We start from the raw sequence: 23,813 nt of genomic DNA, 5'->3' as shown, positions 1-23,813 counted from the left end.
GCCAGAGTTCTGGGGTGAAGTGAAATAGAGTGTGATTCCGTTTTTGATGTTTCCTCCTTGCTATTTGCTTCTTTCTTTGTCAAGGCTTTGCTACTGCACTTTCTTTTCATGCTTCAAGCTTGGTTTCCTTTAGATCTTTGGAGTTATCTGTAATAGCTGTGTGAAGTCTTCATCTGCTAAGTCCAGCATCTGGGTCCACGGGGAGACAATTTCTACTGACTGCTTCCTTTTCCTCTGTGTTAATCACTTTTTGTTTCTTTGCTTGCCTTTAGCTCTTTCATATTATAACAACTCTGCAGTCTAATATTTTTACTTCTGAGTATTGTTGTTATGCTATTTTTACTTGGTTCATTTACTTATTTGAGTGTGGAATCTGTTTTCCCCATGATATGGAGCCACAGATACTTCTGTTTGCTTTTGCTTAGCTTTTTCATTTTTGTTTCCATTCTAAGCCGTAGTTGTGAGCCAATGATTGCTCACAGGTTGTGCTTGTGTACCTGAGCCAGAAAGGTGTGATGGGCCTGTGAGTGAGAAATGTCCAGGTAACTTTCCCATCTTCCCAGGCTTTTTCTTTCCACCGGACCCTTCGTATCCCTGGGGCAGCCGTGGAAGTGAAGGGGCTGGGGCCCTCAGCTGGGTGCCGCAGAACAGACGGACGCACGGACATAGGTTAGGAAGGAAAAGTGGCTTTATTTGCCAGCAGGAACCCTTAATCAGCCTCCCTGATAAGGGTTTTTCTCACAGCTTTCATACCGGTTGAAACAAAGAAAGTTAATCATCAGAGTGACATTTTAAGAAGGGTCCAGAAGAATTAGTTTTCCTTTACGGTTGATTTTAAAATATGCATTGTACCTGGGGTCCATCATCTTGGGGTGATAAGGATGGAGGTGGTGCGGATGTGAAGGCACAGATGAGGGCCCACCTGAGTAAAGGCAATGGCTGAGGGAGTGCACAGTTTCACCTCTGGTGGCGCTGAATCTGTTCAACGTTACATCTGTAGCTCTATGTGACTCCAGACACATGAACAAGAGGCTGTTGCATTTTTCTGACACAGCCTTAATATCTATGCTGCACTGGGTTTTTTTAGCTCTAGACATGCGTACGTTGTCCTCTTCCTTCTCCCGTGTGCACTGACTTTCTGAGAGCTGAGAAGGTGGCCGCTCTTCGAGGGCCCTGAGGCCGTCCCATTCCCAGGCCTTCCTGTCAACCTCCCTGTCAGCTGCGGGCTCATGGCCCCAACCGTGCCAGCCTCTGCTCGCGGGCGCCTTCCTCTTTGCCTCTTAGGTTGTTACGGTTACTGAGAGTACTGCTGGTTGTGGAAAAGTTTCACTCCTCTGCAGTTCAAGAGAGCCCGCGTGGCTGCAAAGCTGCTGGTTTCGGGGACAACCTCCCACATCTATAAAACTGTGAATGACCAAGCAAGGGTGAATGGCCCCATGTGCAAATATAGTGGGCCTCAATTATGCTTACAAGAGGCTCAGTCGTTTTTCAGGGAAGGATGCTTCTCAACAATGCATGCCTTTGGCTGAGTCCCAGAGCCCTCACAGTGGTTGTCTTTGCCAATTTTGTTTACTTTCATCACTGCTTTTGAGGAGCGGTCTTGCCAAGCTCCTTGCTGCAAGTCCCCCCATGGTATTTTAATTGTGTTTATGTTTCTCTTCTCTAAATGACAAGGGCCACAACAGAAGAAAATCAAAGTAAGAGCAGGCCTCGGACCTCTTTGTCTGGGTGGTCCAGGGCGCAGGTGCTGAGTCTAAGCCGCTCAGCTTCCTGCCCTGTGAAAAGGCTCTACTGCGGAAGGGGAAGGCCCAAGAGGAGGAAGCTCCTCTTTTCAGCTCAGGTTACGAGTTGCCCTGCTCACTTCTGCTGCCAATCACATTGCTAATCCGCTTTAAGTAAATGTGCACTTATTAATTCAGCTGCTACTAAGTCGTGTGATTGGATAGTTTATATTCTAGAAATAGCTGGAAACTAAGATGCAGGTGACTGTAGTTTAGAAACGTGTTTTCATTTAGTCAAATGGAAGAAACTTTCTCTACATCATTATTTAAACTTGTAGGCACATAATTATTTTCATAGTTTTCCCCAAATCATTCATAATTAATTATGATAATTAATTCAGCAAAGTACTCACCTTTTTCAAAAAGGCAGGGGGTGGGTGGAGGGATGGGACCAAATTTATTTAATATTGCCCAGGGTCAATTTATTTGTCACAAAACCTCTAGTTTCTTGATTGCCAGCCAAATCAATAGCACTAGAAAATGCCTGATACCCTTTCCTTGTTTTACTGAATAAATGCTATAGTAAAAGTTAAATGCAGATTTGTTTTAAAGTAATTAAGAGCAACTCTTCATAGACCTTTATCATTTAAATAGGAAGAATTTTCAGGAGCTAACCTTTTATCTGCAGCCTCTGAAAACAGCAGTGACAATGCATTGTACTCACATTGTAGTTTACCAGATTTGGTTTTTCCTTCTGGAACTTAAATTTCATTTTCAGATCAAAACCAGTAACATGATGAGAGTTGACAGTGTGAAAAGTTTGGATATTGTTATTGGAACGTGTTCAATGTATTTAATCGTAAGCTACTTAGTCTCACAGAAGAATGAATGTTTTAAAGTAAAAAGAGCCAGATGTTGCTAAGCCTGAGAATTTCATGCATCAGTTTAATGACACCTGCCATGTGCACACGTCTTTGACATTTATTAACTTGACCTTAGCTCTGGCTCATTGGTCTCCAGGGCATCTCTCCCACTGACTCCTTGGACTAGAGGTTGTGATGACATCATCAGGACTGCCTCTGGGTGAAAGGAGGCAAGAGGGTTAGAGGGCATCAGGGCCACCTGCTTTTTTCGATTGTTCCTTTATTTTTTAACCTATTGGTTTTGGGCTAGAGTTGGCAGGTGGGAGTTCTGCAGCTCTTCATCACAGATTATTACCCACCCACTGGTTTTAAATCAATTTTGTGCTGTTTTCTCTTTTTACTAAATTTAGAAGAACCTATGAGACACCCTCATAAGGCACAAAATATTAACATTTCCAAGCAACAATAGCTTTAATCTGCACTTTTGAGCATGAACTTGGCACTGTTGGATACTTGTGTTGAGAGTGTGCAGTGTTCTCCTGAATCTTCACAGGTTGGCATCCTTGTGAAGGTCTGGATATTCACTGCCCAGTAAAGGTCTTGGCCCTGTAGAAACGGCTATGCCCGCTGTCCCCTATGTGAGGCTAAACTTTGGCATCATCTGTATCAACTCACACTATGGACAAGGAGATTTGCTAACACAATCAGGTAAAGACAACTTGATTTAATGGTTTTATGAGCTCAGGGCAGGAAAATATCTTTAGTTCATAGAACTTTGTGTTCAGAAAAGCTGTCTTGAGGGCCAGTGCCTGATGGCTAATGATGTTGAGCATCATTTCATATGCTTTCTGGCCATTTGTATGTCTTTTTTGGAAGATGTCTATTCAAATCTTTGACCACTATTTGATTGGATTCTTTATTGTTTAGTTGTAGGATTTCTTTACAGATTCTAGGGATTAAACATTTATCAGATATTATGGTTTCCAATGTTTTCTCCTATTCTCTAGGTTGTCTTTTTATTTCTTGATGAAGTCCAATGATGCAAAAAAGTTTTACATTTTGATGAATTGCCATTTATCCATTTTTTGTTGTTGTTGTTGCTTGTGCTATTAATGTAAGGGGTCTAAGGAATCAAACCCTAACATGAAGACCTGATGATGCTTCCCTACATTTTCTTCTAGGAGTTTTATAGTCTTGGTAATTACAGTAAGGTCTTTGATATATTTCATAGTTAATTTATGAATATGGTGTGAGATAGGAGTACCCCTTCTTTCTTTTGCATATAGATATCCCGTTCTCTCAGTACATTTGTCGAAGAAACAATTCTTTCCCAATTGAATGGCATTGGCACACTTATCAAAAACAATTGGTCATGGATGTTATAAATTGTTTTGGGTAGGATTGACATCTTAACAATATTTAGTCCACCAATCCATGAACACCGAATATCCTTCCATTCATTTAGCTCTTATTTAATTTCTTTTAGCAATGCTTTGTAGTTTTCTGTGTATAGTCTTTACATCTTTGGTTAGTTTTTTCCCTAGATATTTGATTCTTTTAGTTGATATTGTGAATGGCTTTTTGTAATTTCTTCTTCCTATTGTTCATAACTTGGGTATATAAACACTACTTCCAACAAAACCCCACCAAAATGTGGGCAGTATTGTTTATATGCCCAAGTTATGTGGGCTTGAGGGGGACTAGAGTTGGGAGGATGGGTCGGATAGCCCAAGGAATTGGGGGGAAGGCTGGGGGAATAGGTGAATATGGGAGAATGTCAGGTATATATTTGAAGCTCTAATGTTGAGAAAATTCCTTAGAAAATGTAATAAAGAAGGATTACATGTTTATTTTTTAATTGATTTTATAAAGATATTACATTAAAAAATATATATATGAAGACCACTTCAACCCCACCACCCCCACCCCACCACTCCCCCCCAGCAACACTCATTCCCATGATGGGATTACATGTTTAAGGTGCTTAAGTGGGGGACATCTGTACAGGGGCAAGCTTCTAGGGAGTGTGTGAGTGCTCATTTTGTCGTTGTTTGTTATATCATTGGGTGGAGAGCCATACAATGAGCGTCAAGGCATACCCACATCCTGGGGAGACCTGATGTTCCCAAATAGAGGGAATTGTGTCTATCGAGAGAAATCGGTGGCTCCCAATTAGTTAGGGCAGTCTAGTATATCAAGCCCTCAGCATCGTTACAGTTTCATTAAATCTGGTTCCTCAAGTAGTGAAGCTTGGTTGTCACTGTGGGCCCTGAGGGGAGGGAGAGAGAGGTATGGAATAGATGGAAGAGGGCAACTGGGGGCAATGGAAGTGCTCCACAGTATCATGCAATGATGGATATAGGACATGTTAACTTACACCAAAAAATGTATAAAAGTCTATAAGCTAAAATGTAAACCGTAATGTAAAACATAAGGAAGCTAAAAATATAGAAATTTGTACAGTCTAAAATATAAACCATAATGTAAACCAAAATGGAAAGATATTTGATAGCTATGTTTCAAAATCTGTACATCAGCTGCAACAAATATAACTTGAACATGTAAAGAGATCATTGCTGGGGAAAGGCGAAAAGGGTTTGATATTGGATATATGTGAGTCCCCTATATTGTTTATGTGAATTACTGTGATCTAAAAGTTTTTGAAAACAAAATTTAAAAATTAGAGAAAAAAAAAAAAAGGATATAGACACTGGGGAAGAAATGATAGGAAGTGCCTTGCCACTGTACATATAGGGCAATACCTATTACAGTGAGGAAGGCAAAATGTGTGAAACAAAGCTTTATAATATTTTTCATTTTATTAATATACCAATTTATTTTTACTTTATTTCAAAATTATCATGTAGTCTATTTCTAACCTTTAAACCCATCACTATATTTTAATTTCCTATTAATTGAATTTAGCAATATATTAGGCTTCACTGTTGAAGAAGTTTTGGACTACAGACAACTATGGCAGGTACATAATTGCCAGGTACAACTATGGCAGAGGAGAAACACTGCTGTGGGTGTTATTGATGGGGGGGCACATGAGTGGGGGGGAGTTCTCCATTGCATGTATATAGGGGACATAAAAATGTTCTGATATATGTTGGGTATTTTTATAGTAGTTACAGTTACAAATGTCAACTGAGGGAGTCCTGAGTTCCTATCCAGTGGAGCTCTGTCACATTCCCCAGTGGAACAACAATAATCCCCCAAGTGTAACGGCAAAGACCAACAAGGAAGGATGGTCCGATAATGAGCCCTTGATACTGATAACTATACTTATGAGCCTGTGTGCCTGAAATATGAACTAGGCCTAGAGCTTCAGGGTGCCTAAGAGTTACCTCCTGAGAGCCCCCATGTTGCTCACATGTGGTCACTCTCTAAGCCAAACTCAATAAGTAAATGCATTACCTTCCACCCAGCATGGGACATGACTCCTGGGGATGAGCCTCCCTGGCACCAAGGGATTACTACCAATCACTAACTGGTGATGCAACTAGAAAGAGACCTTGAATAAAAGGGTCAACTCAGACCAGCAGTATATCTCAGCCTACATTTTGGATCAAATGTTAAAAATTGCTTTTTGACCTTGAATAAAAGGGGGAAATGGCAAAGACAAATGAGTTTATATGGCTAAGAGTCTTCCAAAAAGAGTCAGGAGGTCATCAGAGGGTCACACTTACACACACCTCAGCAGGACCCCAGAGAGAGCCAAAGTAGATAGAACCCTAGGTGCTGGTTCTCCTGAAGGCTACAGAGACCCACCGGGTATATGGTCATGGCAGATGGATTTGGAGTTCTGTGCCATGTCAGAGGGACCTACTTTGGAATTTGTGCTCCTGAGTGTGATAGAGCTGGATTCAGATGTGACCTTCCTACACATGCCTCTTCTGTCACTTTTACTGAACTTGTGGTTGGCATTAGGGATGGTGCATACTCAGGGGACTTGAATCTCTGGATTGCCCATGTGCCAGCTGGGCCCTGAGCCTCATCAGAGTTGCAACTCCTATTCTCTGGTTCATTGGACTTACCCAGGTCAGCTAACAAGGAGGTGATGATGGTCAAACACCACACAAGGGAATCAAGGGTGCCAACAACAGCAAGCAGAGGAATTGCACCCATAATCCATGTGGAATCTAAGCCCTCTCTTGATCCAGAGGGGGAGTGGACATCACCATCCCAGGGTCTACAGAATGGAGGAATAAAATATGGATTGGAGTGGGCTTCCTGGTATTCTACTATAGAACTATTGTGACTAGTAATAGAAGAAATTGTAGCATTGAGGTAGAGAAAGTGGCCACAGAAGTTGCTGAAGGCAGGGAGAGGGAAGAAGAGATGTGATGTGGGGGCACTTTTGGGACTTGGAGTTGTCCTAAATGATATTACAAGGTCAGATGCTGGACTTTACATATCCTGCCATAATCCACTAAATGTCCTGGGGGAGAGTGTGAACTACAGCTAAACTATTATCTATGTAGTGCAGCAGTGCTCCAAAATGTGTTCACTGAGTGCAATGAGTGTCCCATAATGATGGAGGAGTTTGTTGGTTGCCGTCGGGCTGGAGGGCTTAGCCTCGCTCAGGCCCAAGAGTCGGGGGGGGGGCTCGCTCCTGCCGAACCGCCGGTGGGGGGTACTCCCGAGGGGAGCACCGGTTCTCCAGGCGTGGGGGACGCGTGGTTGGGGAAAAAACCACGGAGACCGCTTGAGCGCAAGAACAGGTCCGCTTTATTATGGAAGTACACTTGGTTATATAGGGTTGGGTAGAGGGAGGAGTAAGATATAGGGAGGGCTAGCTATGGGGTGGTGGTGGATAGGCTGAGGCTGAAGGGCAGTCCTGAGGTAAGCAGTTACTAGGGAGGAGGGCAGATTATAGGTTAGCAATATGGGCGGGACTGGCGGGAAGGACTGCAAGAGCTGAAAGGGGCGGAGGGGTGGGGAGAGATGACTGGCGAGGGCTGATAGGGGAGGAGGGGTGGAGAGAGGCAGTAACAGTTGGTGTGGGAGGAGTGGGGTGGGGAGGTGAGGGGTATAGGGGAACCTCATATTTTTTTAATGTAACTTTTTTTGTGATCTATATATCTTCAAAAAAATACAATTTACAAAATGATGGGGTGGGGGGTGGGGAGTGAGGTATATTGGAACCTCTTCTGTTTTTTTATGTTTTTTTTATGTTTTTTAATGTAACGTTCTTTGTGATCTATTAACTTTAATTTTAAAAATGTAAAAAAAAAAACACAACTGACTTGGGGGCATTGATTTTGTATCCCACCATTTTGCTGAATTCATTTATTAGCTAGGATTTTTGTTGTACATTTTTCAGGATTCTGTGTATAAAGGGTCATGTCATCTGCAAATAGTGAAACTTTTATCTCTTCATTACCAGTTTGTATGACTTTTTTTCTTTTTCTTGACTAATTGCTCTAGCAAGAACTTCCAATACAATTCTGAATAACAATGGTGACACTGAGTATCCATGTCTTTTTCCTGATTTTAAAGGGAAAGCCTTTAGTGTTTCACCCTCAAGTGGGATGTTATGTCCTTTATCATGTTGAGGAAGTTTCTTTCTATTCCTAGTATTCTAAGTGTTTTTATGAAAAACTGGATTTGGGAAAATGTCTTTATTGCATCAATAGAGATGATCATGTGGTTGTTCCCTGTTGAATTGTAAATGTGATGTATTACGTTAATTGATTTTCTTATTCTAAACCAACCATGCATGCCAAGGATAAATCCAAATTGATCATGATGTATAACTCTTTTAATATTCAGTTGGATTTGGTATGATAGTATTTTATTTGAGGAGTTTTGCGTCTATATTCCTAAGAGATATTGGTCTGTAATTTTCTTTTCTTGTGGTATCTTTATCCAGATTTGGCACAAGGATGATCTTATACCATTTTTGTCCCTCAATTCTTATTAATGCCTATTTTTTTTTTTGAGTTTTTGTATGTGGTACCTTTTTGACTGACTTCTATTTTCTATATGAGTATGTTTTTCATCTATTTCCTTTATGGTTATCATGAGGTTAAAATTTAACATCCTAAATATATGAGAATCACATTAGGTTTGATACCACCTTAACTTCAACAGCATGCACACATACTTTTTCTATACCACTCTGACTCCCCACATTTTCTTGTACTTGTTTTTTTTTTTGTTTCTAAATTGATTTTGTAAAAATATTACATTAAAAAAATATGAGGTCCCATTCAACCCTACCACCCCCACCCCACCACTCCCCCCCCAGCAACCCTCACTCCCATCATCATGACTCATCCATTGCACCTGCTAAGTACATCTCTGGGCATCTCTGTACCCCATGGTCAATGGTCTACATCATGGCCCATACTCTCCCACATTACATCCAGTGGGCCCTGGGAGGATTTACAATGTCCAGTGATTGCCCCTGAAGCACCATCCAGGGCAACTCTAAGTCCCAAAGGCGCTTCCACCTCTCATCTCTTCCTGCCATTCCCCATACCCATCAGCCACCATGTCCACTTTTCCCACTCCAATGCCACCTTTTCTCTGTGGACCTTGGATTGGTTGTGTCCGTTGCACCTCTATGTCAAGAGGAGGCTCAGATTCCACATGGATACTGGATGCAATCCTCTTGCTTTCAGTTGTAGGCCCTTTAGACTCCATGGTGTGGTGCTTGTCCTTCTTCAATTCCATCTTAGCTGAGTGAGGTGAGTCCAATAAATCAGATTGTAGGAGCTGAAGTCTGTTGGGGCTCAGGGCCTGGCTATCATATTGTCAGTCCAGAGATTCAAATCCCCTAAATATATCTTAAACCCCAACACCAACTATAATTCCAGTAAAGTAGCATGAAAGTCTTGTGCAAAGAGATCCCATGAGTCCAGCTCCATCACACAGAAACACCGGCTCCAAAGAAGGGCCATCTGCCATGGCAGTAAACCCCATCTGCCATGACCATAGAACCCGTGGGTCTCTTTAGCCCTCAAAGGAATGAATACCTGGGGTTGTATCTACTTTATCTGTCTCTTGGACTCTGCTCAGTTGTGCTTAAGGGCAATCCTTCTGAAAGCCTCCAGACTCTTTTTTAGAGACTCATAGCCATATAAACTCATTTCTCCTTTCCATTTCCCCCTTACATTAGGTCAAACAGCAATTTAAAGTCATGTTATTATATGTAGACTGTGATATTCTGCTGATCCACATTGAACCTTCAATTCAAGGTCATTTTCCAGTTGCATCATCAGTTGGTACTTGGTAGTGATTCCTTGGTGCCAGGGAGGCTCATCCCCGGATGTCATGTCCCATGCTGGGGGGAAGGCATTGCATTTACATACTGAGTTTGGCTTCAAGACTGGCCACATTTGAGTAACATGAAGGCTGTCAGGAGGAAATTCCCAGGCACAGTGCTGCTCTAGGCCTTGTTTTATTTCAGGCATATAGGCTCACAAGCATAGTCATTAGTATCATGCTCTCACTGTTGGACCATCATTCCTTCCTGGTCCTTACCGTTGCACCTGGGGGACTGCCGCTGCTCCCCTAGGGGCCACAACAGAGCACCCCCGGCCAGGAACCCAGTACTCCTCCAGCTTTAGTTTTTAATTGTTGCCACTATGAGTATATCCAAACATTACCATGCACCCTGGACATATGCCCTGTATAGCTCCCTGTCAGCCCTATATCACCTGTCAATAGTGTCCTATACCAGTATTCCTCCACCGCCACTGCCGAACCACTCTGTGATCCAAAACCTCCCGAAAATTGAAGCCCAATATAATGTCAGGATCCCTTACTAGCAAAATGGGATAAGGCGATGGGTTTAAAGGTCAGGTACAGAATACGTGTTGACTTGGAAAAATTCTACATCCTATCTTTTTCTTTTTCTTTTTTTTCCTAATTATTGAACTTCTCTTCACAAGAGCCCTAGACCACAGCAATTCATATATACAATATACAGTACTCCCACACATCCACCATAGAACCTTTTCCCTTCCACAGTGATATTCTTATAACTTATTCATATCATATTTACTTAAAGTGATGTACAGACAATGAGACAATAGCTTTCAAACAAGGCGACATCCGCGCTTACATTGTGGTCCATACTTTAGGATATACAGTTTTCTAAATTTTTAGTTATCCTATGTTTTACATTATGGTTTACATTATTAGTCTGTCATCCCCTATATGTTTATGGTGTAATATTACATGTTTTATATCCATCCCTGTGCACTCTCGCGAAACTCCTCTCTTACCCCACATTTACTTTGCTTTCACACATTTAACATCCATTTCCCATCCCCTTGGTGCCCACAGTGACAGCCAACCTCCATTTCCCGAGGAGCCATGTCCAGAGACACTTGCAACAGTGTTCAGGGCCCAACTTGCTCAACTGCCCCAATGCCCTGGGAGCCACCCTTTCTCTAGAGAGATACAGTTCCCTCTATTTGATGGCATTAGTCCTCCCCAGGATGTGGGTCCACCCCCACTCTCACTACTTGGGTCTCTACCCAAAGATACCACCCACTCTGGCAAAATGAGCATTCAGACATTTCCCAGGAGCCCGTCCCGCATCAGACCATCCCCTCTGAGCATCCTAAACAAGTAACCCTCTTAATTATATTTTGATACGATTTTCTCAGCATTTTACTCTCAACCAACACCTGACACTCTCCTATGTTTGTATGCTACCCCTCCCTCCCCCCACTTTTTGGGCAATATTACCCATCCGCCCATCCCCAGCTCCCCTCAAACCCACATAGCCCCACCCAAAGGCAACCCCTTGCCACCATTTTATCTCTTCTTTTTGTTCATACTTACCGCCAGCTCATCATAAATTCCACCCCTGCAGACGTCGGCTCACATCCTTCCTCCACCCCCGATTTCCTGTAAGCCTATCGTTCAGTCTCTAGCTCTCTGAGGCAGCTTTCTTATTTCATATCATTGAGGTCATGTAGTATTTGTCCTTCAATGCCTGGGTTGCTTCACTCAACATAAGATTCTCAAGATTCATCCATGTTATCACGTGTGTTTGTAGTGTATTTGTTCTTATAGCTGAGTAGTATTCCATTGTGTGTATATACCACATTTTATTGATCCAGTCATCTGTTGATGGGCATTTGGGTTGATTCCAACTTTTGGCGATAGTGAACAATGCTGCTATGAACATTGGTGTACATATATCGGTTTGTGTTCTTGTTTTCAGTTCTGCTGGGTATATAACCAGCAGTGGTATTGCTGGGTCATATGGCAAATCTATGGTTAGTTTTTTGAGAAACCGCCAAACTGTCCTCCAGAATGGTTGAATCCTTCTGCATTCCCAAAAGCAGTGGATGAGAGTTCCCCTTTCTTCACATCCTCTCCAGCATTTGTATTCTTCTGTTTTTCTCGTAGCTGCCAATCTTATGGGAGTAAGATGGTATCTCATTGTAGTTTTGATTTGCATTTCCCTGATAGCTAGAGATTTGGAGCATTTTTTCATGTGCTTTTTAGCCATTTGTATTTCTTCTTTAGAGAAGTGTCTATTTAAATCTTTTCCCCATTTTTTAAATGGGTTGTTTATCTTTTTATTTTCAAGAAATAGGAGTTCTTTATATATGCAAGTTATAAGTTTCTTATCAGATATATGGTTGCCAAATATTTTCTCCCACTGTGTGGGCTCCCTTTTTACTTTCTTGGCAAACTCCTTTGAGGTGCAGAAGGCTTTAATTTTGAGGAAGTCCCATTTATCTATTTGTTCTTTTGCTGCTCGTGCTTTTGGTGTGATATTCATGAATCCATTTCCTATTACAAGGTCCTGTAGATGTTTCCCTACACTGCTTTCCAAGGTTTTTATGGTCTTGGCTCTTATATTTAGGTGTTTGATCCATCTAGAGTTGATCTTTGTATAAGGTGTGACATGGTAATCCTCTTTCATTCTTCTACATGTGGCTATCCAGTTCTCCAGGCACCATTTGTTGAATAAGCCACGCTCTCCCAGTTGAGAGGGTTTGGTGGCTTTATCGAATATTATATGGCTTTATATGTGAGGTTCCATATCAGAGCTTTCAATTCGATCCCATTGGTCTGTGTGTCTCTCCTTATGCCAATACCATGCTGTTTTCACTACTGTAGCTTTGTAGTATGTTTTGAAGTCCGGTAGTGTGATTCCTCCAATTTCATTTTTCTTTTTCAATATGTCTTTGGCTATTCGGGGCCTCTTTCCTTTCCAAATAAATTTCATAGTTAGTTTTTCTAGTTACTTAAAGAAGGCTGTGTTGAATTTTATTGGGATTGCATTGAATGTGTAGATCAGTTTTGGTAGGATAGACATCTTAATAATATTCAGTCTTCCTATCCATGAACAAGGAATATTCTTCCATTTATTTAGGTCTTCTTTGATTTCCTTGAACAGTCTTGTATAGTTCTCGGTGTATAAGTTTTTCACCTCTTTAGTTAAATTTATTCCTAAGTATTTGATTTTTTAATTTACTATTGTGAATGGTATTTGTTTCTTGATTTCCTCCTGATCTTGTTCATTATTGGTGTACAGAAATGCTACTGATTTTTGCACATTGATCTTATAAACTGTGACTTTACTGAACTCATTTATGAGTTCTAGAAGCTTTGTTGTAGACCTCTCAGGGTTTTCTATGTATAGGATCATGTCATCTGCAAATAATGAAATTTTGACTTCTTCCTTTCCAATTTGAATGCCTTTTATATCTGGTTCTTGTCTCAGTGCTCGAGCAAGTACTTCTAAGACAATGTTAAATAGGAGTGGAGACAATGGGCATCCTTGTCTTGTTCCTCAGTTTAGAGGGAAGGATTTTAGGATTTCTCCATTATAAACAATGTTGGCTGTAGGTTTTTCATATATACTCGTTATCATGTTCAAAAAATTTCCTTATATTCCAATCTTTTGGAGTGTTTTTATCAAGAAAGGGTGCTGTATTTTGTCAAATGCTTTTTCTGCATCTATAGATATAATCATGTGATTTTTTTCCTTCAATCTGTTTATATGGTGTATTACGTTGATTGATTTTCTTATGTTGAACCATCCTTGCATACCTGGAATAAATCCTACTTGGTTGTGGTGTATAATTCCTTTAATGTGTTCTTGAATACGATTAGCAAGTATTTTGTTAAGTATTTTTGCGTCTAGGTTCATTAGAGAAATTGGTCTGCAATTTTCCTTTCTTGTGGTGTCTTTGTTTGGCTTTGGTACTAGGGTAATGTTGGCATCATAGAATGAGTTTGGCAATGTTCCTTCTGTTTCTATTTTTTGGAATAGTTTCAGCAGGATTGGTGTTAATTCTTTCTGGAATGTTTTGTAGAATTCACCTGTGAAGCCATCTGGCCCTGGGCTCTTCTTAGTTGGGAGATTTTTAATGACTGATTCTATCTCTCTGCTTGTGATTGGTTTGTTAAGATCATCAATTTCTTCTTTCGTCAATATGGGTTGCTTATGTGTTTCTAGGAATTTGTCCATTTCCTCTAAATTGTCATTTTTGTTGGAATATAGTTTTTCAAAGTATCCTCTTATGATAGTCTTTATTTCTGTGGGGTCGGTGGTGATATCACCTTTCTCATTTCTTATTTTGTGTATTTGCATCTTCTCTCTTTTTTTCTTTGTTAGTCTCACTAAAGGTTTGTCAATTTTGTTGATCTTCTCAAAGAACCAGCTCTTGGTCTTGTTTATCTTTTCAAGTGCTTTCTCATTTTCTATTTCATTTACTTCTTTGTTAATACCTTCCTTCTTCTTCCTGTTGGGTTACTTGGTTGTTGTTTTTCTAATTCCTTCAAATGTGCAGTTAGCTCTTCAATTTTTGGTCTTTCTTCTTTTTTGATATTTGAATTTATGGCTATAAATTTCCCTCTCAGTACTGCTTTTGCTGCATCCCATAAATTTTGGTATGTTGTGATATCATTATCATTTGTTTCAAGGTAGTCATTGATTTCTTTTGAGATTTCCTCTTTGACCCACTGTTTTTCTAAGAGTGTGCTGTTTAATTTCCAAATCGTGGTGTGACATCTGGGCCTCTGTCCCTTGCAAATTTCCAGCTTGACTCCACTGTGGTCAGAGATATTGTTTTGTATGATTTCGATCTTTCTGAATTCATTCAGCCTTTCTTTGTGGCCTAGCATATGGTCTATCTTGGAGAATGATCCATGTGCGCTTGAGAAAAATGTATATCCTGCTGTGTTTGGGTGTAATGATCTATATATGTCTAATAGATCCAGCTCCTCTAATATACTGTTCAAATGTTTTGTTTCTTTAGTGATTCTCTTTTGAGATGTTCTGTCCAGAGTTGATAGTGATGTATTAAAATCCCCCACTATAATTGTAGATGTATCTATTGTTTCACTTAGTTTTTCCAGCATTTGCCTCACGTATTTAGGGGCACCCTTGTTAGGAGCATAAACACTTATGACTGTTCGATCTTCTTGACAGATTTTCCCTTTCACTAAAATGTAGTATCCTTCTTTGTCTCTCACAATTCTTTCACATTTAAAGTCTATTTTGTCTGATATTAATATAGCTACTCCTGCCTTTTTTTGGTTATTGTTTGCTTGTATGATTGTTTTCCAGCCATTCACTTTCAATCTCCATGCGTCTCTGGGTCTAAGATGTGTCTCTTGCAGACAGCATACAGATGGGTCATATTTCCTTATCCAATGTCCCAGTCTGAATCTTTTGATAGGTGAGTTTAATCTGTTGACATTCAGTGTTATTACTTTCAAGGAATTATTTGTGTTAGCCATATTTTGATTGGATTTGTGTTTGTGATGTTTTGTTTGTATTTTTTTCCCTTCTATTTTTGTCTTTTTTTGTTGCTCTTATACTCTCCTCCAACTCTGCCTTTCCTGTTTTTTCCTTTCTTCCTGCAGAACTCCATTTAGAATTTCTTGAAGGGGAGGTTTCTTGTTGGTATACTCTTTCAGTTTCTGTTTATCTGCGAATATTTTGAACTCTTCATCAAGTTTGAACGCTAGTTTAGCTGGATAGAGTATTCTTGGTTGGAAATTTTTTTCCTTTAGTACCTTGACTATATCATACCACTTCCTTCTTGCCTCCATGGTTTCAGATGAGAAATCAGCACTTAATCTTATGGAGCTTCCCTTGTATGTGATTGTTTTCTTTTCTCTTGCTGCTTTTAGGATTTTCTCTTTGTCTTGAGCATTGGATAATTTGACAAGTATATGTCTTGGGGTGGGCCTGTTGGGGTTTATGACTAGTGGAGTACGCTGTGCTTCTTGGATATGTACATATGTCTCTTTCAGTAGATTTGGGAAGTTTTCAGCCATTATTTCCTGCAACACTCCTTCTGACCCCTTTCCCTTCTCTTCTCCTTCTGGAATGCCTATAATATGTATGTTTGAGCATTTTGCATTGTCATTCAGGTCCCTAAGTCCTAGCTTTATTTTTTCTGTCTTTTTATCGACCCCTTCTACTATCTGTTTGATTTCTGATGTACTGTCTTCCACATCACTAATTCTCTGCTCTGCCTCTTCTAGTCTGCTGATATTTGCTACAAGTGTATTTTTTATTTCTTGAACTGTTGAGTTCATTCCCATCATATCTGTTATGTTTTTGCATATGTCTGCAATTTCCCCTCCAAGTGTTGTCTTCATGTTTTTAACCTCTTTCATTACTTCATCAAATTTGTCGATGATAAATGTTCTGAGATCTTTCATTGCTTGTGTGAAGTTCTGCTCCCTGATTTTCAGTTTGTTGATTGGATTCAGCCATGTTTTCCTGAATACTGGTTTGGTTTGTAGATTTTTGTTGCTGTCTCATCATCATTTTATCTTGATGGATTTAATCAGCTCCTTAGCTTCTTTGTCTAGTCTTGGAGATTAATTAGCTGTTGTTTTTGCATAAGTGTTATATCTTCTCTTTGTCCCTTTGTTCTTCTTATTCTAATTTCTTGTTGCTGGTTAAGTTCACTTGAAAGTAAAGTATTAGTGCCGGGGAAAGGCAACTGTGTAAGCAAGGGAAAAGTGTAAAGTAGTATTGGTGATATATGTTAACAAAGCAAGAATATGAAATCTGGGAGGAAGGAGGTTAAATTCATGTAAATTGTGTAGAGTTATAGCAGTAGGTAGAGTACCTATTATGAGGTAGATGAATGAATAAGGGAGGAATATGATATGAGCTAGAAAGCTATTGTTTTCATGAGAGAGCGAAAGAGAAAAGAAAGGTAATATTTTCAGGAGTGGATACCAGACAGAAGACAAAACAAAGGTATTAGAAATTAAGAGTTAGACACTTTGTGGATCAAAGAAAGGGAGGTGGGAGGTGGAATATAGGAGAGACAGTAGATGATGGCGGATATCAAGTTGTAGGGGAAAGGGAAGAATGTAGGTAGTCTAAATCGGTTCACACAGAAATGAGGGAGTGGAGGATGAGAAAACCCAGCAACTGTGAGGTGTTCCCTGTAGCACCTATTATATAATTGAGTTAAAATAAAATAAGTAGAAAATGAGGGACAAGAGGGAGAGAGAAAATAGAAAAAGAGAGAAAAAAGAAAGAAAGAAGTGAAGAAAGGAAGAAAGAAAAAAGGGGGTGGGCAAAGGGTCGGGAACAAGTAGGGGAAAGACAAAAATAGATAAATAAAAACCACAATTACAAAAGGAACTACAGCAACAAAAAAACCCTAAATAACTTTATTTTAAAAAAAAAAAGGATTTTAGTGGATACGCTGGGAGAAAAGACTAGGGAATAACGCAATATTATCAATCAGGACATTAAAAAAATAAAAAATAAGGTTAAATGAAAATAAAAACAAAACAAAATGAAACAATAAGGAAAAAATGCAAACATTGAAGGCTAGGGCATTCAAGGACCTCAGATGAACCTCAGGGTGTGATGGATTCAGGGGTGGAAAGTCTGAGATATTGAAGACTCAAGAGGTGTGAGTCTCTGGGGTGTGGGCCACCAGAGTTTGGGGGATTCAGACCTGGCCACCTCAAATCTGGTCAATAGGAAGCCTAAGAGCCCCGCAGTGTAACACAGCCCTCAGGGATCCCCGCAGCTGTGTGCCAGCCCTATGGGGGAAGTCAGATCTGCAAATTCTATATTATGTCTGAACCCTGCATTTCACTTACTCAGTTTATTATATTAGGATATATCGTCAGTTCAGCTTTTGGACAGCTCCCACCCTGTGATTCTACACAATGGCTGCCTGAGGGCGCCTCTACGCCACAGCCAATTTAATGGCGCAGATCAGAAGTCCAGCCGGTGGGTGGGGCTCCAGTAGGAAACTCAGACAAAACCAGTGTTCCCAAGCTTCACAAAATATTCCCCAATCGGCTACCAGATGTGTCCCCCTCCCTCGCCGCACCCTATAACAAGCTCCCAATTACGTCCCTTTATTGTCTACAATCTAATTCCATTGCAGATCGGCAGCCAGGCTTGTGGGGGTGGGGCTCCAGGCGCAAGCGCTATTACTTGTGTCCGCAATCAAAAATTCCCCTGCTTCACCACAAAACACCGTCTGTCTCCCCAAATCTATCTGCAAAGGCGTCCCGTCCCATCCGCCCAACAGCCCGCCCAGGACTTGCGAATTCCCCAGCACCACAGAGCCACCAAAAAACGTGGCAGCAGCAGCGATACCACAGCTCCCCCCACCCCCAAGGAGGGGGCAGCCTGTGTGCAGGTCTCACCTCCGGGCAATAGAACCCAAATGATATCTTATAGACCAATCCTCTCCATTACCTTCCCTCCAAATCGATGTCCAGACACTTCCTGCCCTGCAAAAATCCCGAAAAAGCCTGTTCTCAGAGAACCTCCAGTGGTGCCCAGCTGCCTCTTCCCAGGAGAGACTGAAAGGTAAGCTCAGTCAGCCACCATCTTACTTCCTACCTCCCTTTTCTTGTACTTGTTACCACTTCTATCTTTGTACATTGTATGTACAAATCATAGATTTATATTTACATTTTATACATTTGCATTTTAGCACCTGTAGGAAGTAAAATTGGAGTTATATAACAAACAATACACTATAATAATACTGGCATTTATAATTACCCAAATGATTATCTTTACTGCAGGTCTTTATTTACATATGCTGCTTTGAAGCACTGTCTAGTATCCTTTTGCTTCAGGTCTGAAGAACTCCCTTTAATATTCCTTGTAATGGAGATGAAATCCCTCAGCTTTTGTTTATCTGAGAATGTTTTCTTTTGGCACTTTAAGTATTTCAATCCATTGCCTTTGCCTCTGCAACTTTTTTTTTTAAATTTGACTTTTTTTTTTTTAGTGTCAATGATTTATTTTTTTGTCTTTATTTTTTATTTTTTATTTTTTTTAAAGATTTATTTATTTATTTAATTTCCCCCCCTCCCCTGGTTGTCTGTTCTTGGTGTCTATTTGCTGCGTCTTGTTTCTTTGTCCGCTTCTGTTGTCATCAGCGGCTCGGGAAGTGTGGGCGGCGCCATTCCTGGGCAGGCTGCTCTTTTCTTTTCACGCTGGGCGGCTCTCCTTATGGGGCGCACTCCTTGCGCGTGGGGCTCCCCCACACGGGGGACACCCTTGTGTGGCACGGCACTCCTTGCGCGCATCAGCGCTGCGCATGGCCAGCTCCACACGGGTCAAGGAGGCCCGGGGTTTGAACCGCGGACCTCCCATGTGGTAGACGGACGCCCTAACCACTGGGCCAAAGTCCGTTTCCCTGTCTTTATTTTTTTAATGTTACATTAAAAACATCTGAGGTCCCCATATACCCCCCACCCCCCTCACCCCACTCCTCCCTGCCTCTGCAGCTTTTGATGAGAAATCAGTACTCAATCTAATTGGGTCTCCCTTGTACATAGTGCCTTGCTTTGCTCTTGCAGCTTTCGGAACTCTCTCACACTTAATAGTATGGTCAATATATGATGAGGTGTATTTTTCTTCGTATTTATCCTGTTTGATGTTCTCTCAGCTTCCTGAATATGCATATTCACATCTTTTGCTAAGTTTGGGAAATTCTCTTTATTATTTCTTTGAAAACTCCTTCTGCCCCTTTTTTTTCTTCTTTATCTGGGACTCCCATAATGTGTATATGGGTATGCTTGATGGTGTCCCAGAGATGTCTTAGGCTATGTTAGCTTTCCATAATTCTTTTTTCTTTCTTCTCCTCAGCCTGACTCATTTCAAGTATCTTGCCTTCAGGTTCACTGATTCTTTCTTCTGCTAGCTCCAATATGTTATTTTAACCCTCCTGGGAATTTTTCATTTCAGTTATTGTGGTATTCATCTCCAGTAGTTCTGTTTGCTCCCTTTTAAAATTTCTCTTTCTTTACTTAGATTCTTATATTGTTCATTCATTGTTTTTCTGATATCCTTTAGTTCTTTCTCTGTATCTTTGTTCATCTCTGTAGCTGTTTGATATTATTGATGAATTCCAAAAAGAAATATTGGATTATGTTTGTAAAATGATCTTTTCCTCTGGGCATATTAGATTATACTGGATTCAGAGATTTACTTGACTAAGTAATCAGATAAACCTCTTATGCCAGGAGGGCATTGAGTCCTCACCCCTTGGTGGATGGGGACTCAAATATGAAAGACATGGCAAAGGACAGAGTTTGAGGGCCTTTGGTGTTGGAGTTTTGATGTTGGAGTTGATGCTGAAGCCTTAAAGCTGGAGCCCCAGGAAGTAAGCTCACAGAAGAAACAGAAGCAAACCCCAGGAAGAGAGAAACCCTGAACCCAGGGAAGAGAAGCCTGAGGAAGGGTGGAACCCAGGAAACCTGAACCCTCGCAGATTTTGGCAGCCATCTTGCTCCAAAACATGGAAATAGACTTTGGTGAGGTAAGCAACTTATGCTTTATGGCCTGGTATCAGTAAGCTCCTACCCCATATAAATACAATTTATGAAAACCAACCAATTTCTGGTATTTTGCATTAGTACCCCTTTGGCTGACTAATACAATCTCCTTGAGCATTTTTTTAAAAATTATTTATTACATTATTACATTAAAAAAAATATGAGGTCCCATTCAACCCCACCGCCCCCGCCCCCCTCTCCCCCCACAGCAACACTCTCTCCCATCATAATGACACATCCACTGCACCCGGTAAGTTCATCTCTGAGCATCACTGCACCCCATAGTCAATGGTCCACATCATAGCCCAGACTCTCTCACGTTCCATCCAGGGGTCCTTGAGCATTTTTAAGAACTTCATTTAGTTTGTCTTTTCTTCATTGGTGTTTTCTGCATTTTTATCCTTTTCCTTTGTATGTGCTACGATTTCTTGTTTTGTGCTTGTGTTGTACTCTTTTGTTGCATGCTGTACATTTAAGTAGTTTTAACTGTTAACCCAGGGATTTATTCCCTTAGATGTCTGATTCTTGGTTTTGTAATCAGCTTGTTGTAAGACAGAGATTTTCTTGAATTTCAGCCCTCCTTTCAGGAAGGCTTGCCCAAGGCGAAGGCAGTGTGTAAAGTTTTCCCTGTGTTTCTGGGCTTGTGTCTTGTCTTTGTCTTTTGCTTGTTAGTTGTTTTACAGTTCCCTTATTTACAGGAGTTTGGTTGTCCTCTCTGTTTCCTAGGAGACACAGCTGCCTCTCCGGGTGTTTGAAGCCACTAGCTTTTTCCCCAAAACTGTGTACCTTTATAGTTATAGTTTTTTACACTACTTTTGTTGTCTCATGCTGCTCTTGCCTGGAGGGCAAATTCTGGGAGAAGAGACACTTAGGAGAGGAATTTCCCAAGTCAGTATTTCCCAATCAAAGAAGAGTCAGGGACCCACAAAGAGTGGTAGGCCAGGTCCAAAGTGCCCTGGGAATGGGAAAGGGAGGAGCACCAAGAGATTCTTCCACAGATCCAAAAGCTGAGCCTTCCTGGCCTGCCCAGAAAATATAATCCTTCAGTTAACTGTTCCCAAAGCAATGATCAGTTCCCACTTCTGGTCTTGGGATTTTATGATCTTTTCTGTCTCCAGTGAACTAGCCAGCAGCTGGACCCCACAGAGGCCTGAAAAGAGAGTGGGGGGTGGGCACCAGGTACTTACCAAGCAAAGAGAACAGTTTACTATAATTTATCAGCCTTTTCCTCACCCTGTCTCCTGGATGCTGTACAATGTTCTACTGGCCTCTGGAGCTTCAAATAGTTGTTTCAAACAGATTGTGCCTTTTTAATAGCTGTTCTTCTGGAAGGACTGAGTTCTGAAGCTCCTTATTCCACCATCTTCCCAGAATCCTCTCCCCAATGTTTAACTTTTCACACACTTTTAATTATACTGTTCACGTATGATGCCTCACTCCTTTTTTTAAAAAAATTATTTATTTTTTTATTTACTTACTTACTGATTTATTTATTTATTTCTCTCCCCTTCCCCCCTCCCCCACCCTGGTTGTCTGTTCTCTGTATCTATTTGCGGTGTCTTCTTTGTCTGCTTCTGTTGTTGTCAGAGGCACGGGAATCTGTGTTTCTTCTTGTTGCGTCATCTTGTTGTGTCAGCTCTCTGTGTGTGCAGCACCATTGCTAGGCAGGCTGCAATTTCTTTCATGCTGGGCGGCTCTCCTTATGGGGCACACTCCTTGCATGTGATACTCCCCTATGCGGGGACACCCCTGTTTGGCAGGGCACTCCTTGTGCGCATCAGCACTGCACATGAGCCAGCTCCACACGGGTCAAGGAGGCCCGGGGTTTGAACTGCGGACCTCCCATGTGGTAGACAGATGCCCTAACCACTGGGCCAAGTCTGCCACCTGATGTGTCACTCTTAAGTGATGAGGATCACATGCTCATTTTTCAGTACTCTACAATAGCAGCATTTTAATCACTTCATAATATTCCTTTGAGTGCTTGTGCTAGAGTAATTTTATTTTTAATGTTCTGCATTCAGTTAACTTAATACCTTCAAATAAATGTTATTATGAATACCAAGTTATCTTAATCAAATAAGACTGGTCTTCCTAGCAGGTGTAGGTCACGTGATTTAATAATGACTTGTTCTCAATTGCATGGCCCCTTAGGGGGAATGCAGGCACTGAACAGCAGGGTTGAAGGCTGGCCCTGCCTGCCTCCCTGTTGCAGGTACTCTGTGTTCTGGGGAGGCAGGTGGGAAAAAATCTGCAGGGAAAGGGAGAGAAGAGTCAAAGTCCCAGCTTTTGTTTGTTTGTTTGTTTGTTTGTTTTGGTTTTTTAATGATTTATTTATTTATTTCTCTCACCTTCCCCCCTGCCCCAGTTGTCTGCTCTCTGTGTCTATTTGCTGCATGTTTTTCTTTGTCTGCTTCTGTTGTTGTCAGCAGCACGGGAATTTGTGTCTCTTTTTCTTGTGTCATCTTGCTGGCCTCAGGTCTCTGTGTGTGCGGCGCCATTCCTGGGCAGGCTGAACTTTCTTTCGCATTGGGCAGCTCTCCTTACGGGGTGCACTCCTTGCACATGGGGCTCCCCTACATGGGAGACACCCCTGTGTGGCACGGCACTCCTTGTGTGCATCAGCACTGTGCATGGGCCAGCTCCACATGGGTCAAGGAGGCCCGGGGTTTGAACTGTGGAACTCCCATGTAAGGTCCCAGCTTTTAACCCTACCTCATTCTTTCCTGGTCACAAGTTGTGTCTGTGTTTCTCCCATGGACCCCGAGCCCCTCCCCTGACCCCTCTCGCCCCTTGAGTTTCCTCCCACCTGACGGCCCCTTGTTCCTCTTGTCAGGTGACCTGATTTCAAGTGCCTGTGGCTTTTGCTGAGATGCTTATCCATGAACTAGACAAAGCAGTTGTCTTGGTTTGCCAAAGGCTGCCGATGCAAAGCACCAGAAATGGGTTGAGTTTTATAATGAGAATTTTATTTAAGGCAAAACCTTCAGTTTCAAGGCCATGAAATGTTCAAATCAAGGCATCAGCAGAGATGCCTTCTCAGGTCCAGCCATGTGGTGGAGCTGCTGCTGACCCTGCAGAGGCCTCTGCCTCCCCTCTCCTGGAGCTCAGCTCTGGGCAGCCAGCCACAGGGCTTGTCTCTTGCCAGCCTCCTCTCTCAGCCTCAGCTGCACCACCTTCTTCCTGGGTTCAGCTGTGGGCTCTCAGGCAGATGGCTCATCTTCTCAGCCTTGAGCTGCTCTGTGGGCCAAGCCTCTTGAGGGCTTCCTGCTTAAGTGATCCCTCATCTCTCACACAGCTGGGTCAGATGTGGCAGAGTTCCCTTTTCTTTGTGTTTCTCTCTGTGCCTCCATTTTTATCAGACCCCGCAAGAGGGCAGAGACTCAACCTGAGTCACGCCTCACTGATGTAGTCCTATCAAAGGGCCTCACACCCACAGGAATTAGTT

The sequence above is a fragment of the Dasypus novemcinctus genome, chromosome 6 (assembly GCF_030445035.2).
Source record: "Dasypus novemcinctus isolate mDasNov1 chromosome 6, mDasNov1.1.hap2, whole genome shotgun sequence".
Taxonomy (NCBI): domain Eukaryota; kingdom Metazoa; phylum Chordata; class Mammalia; order Cingulata; family Dasypodidae; genus Dasypus; species Dasypus novemcinctus.
Note: the sequence above shows the minus strand (reverse complement) of the source record.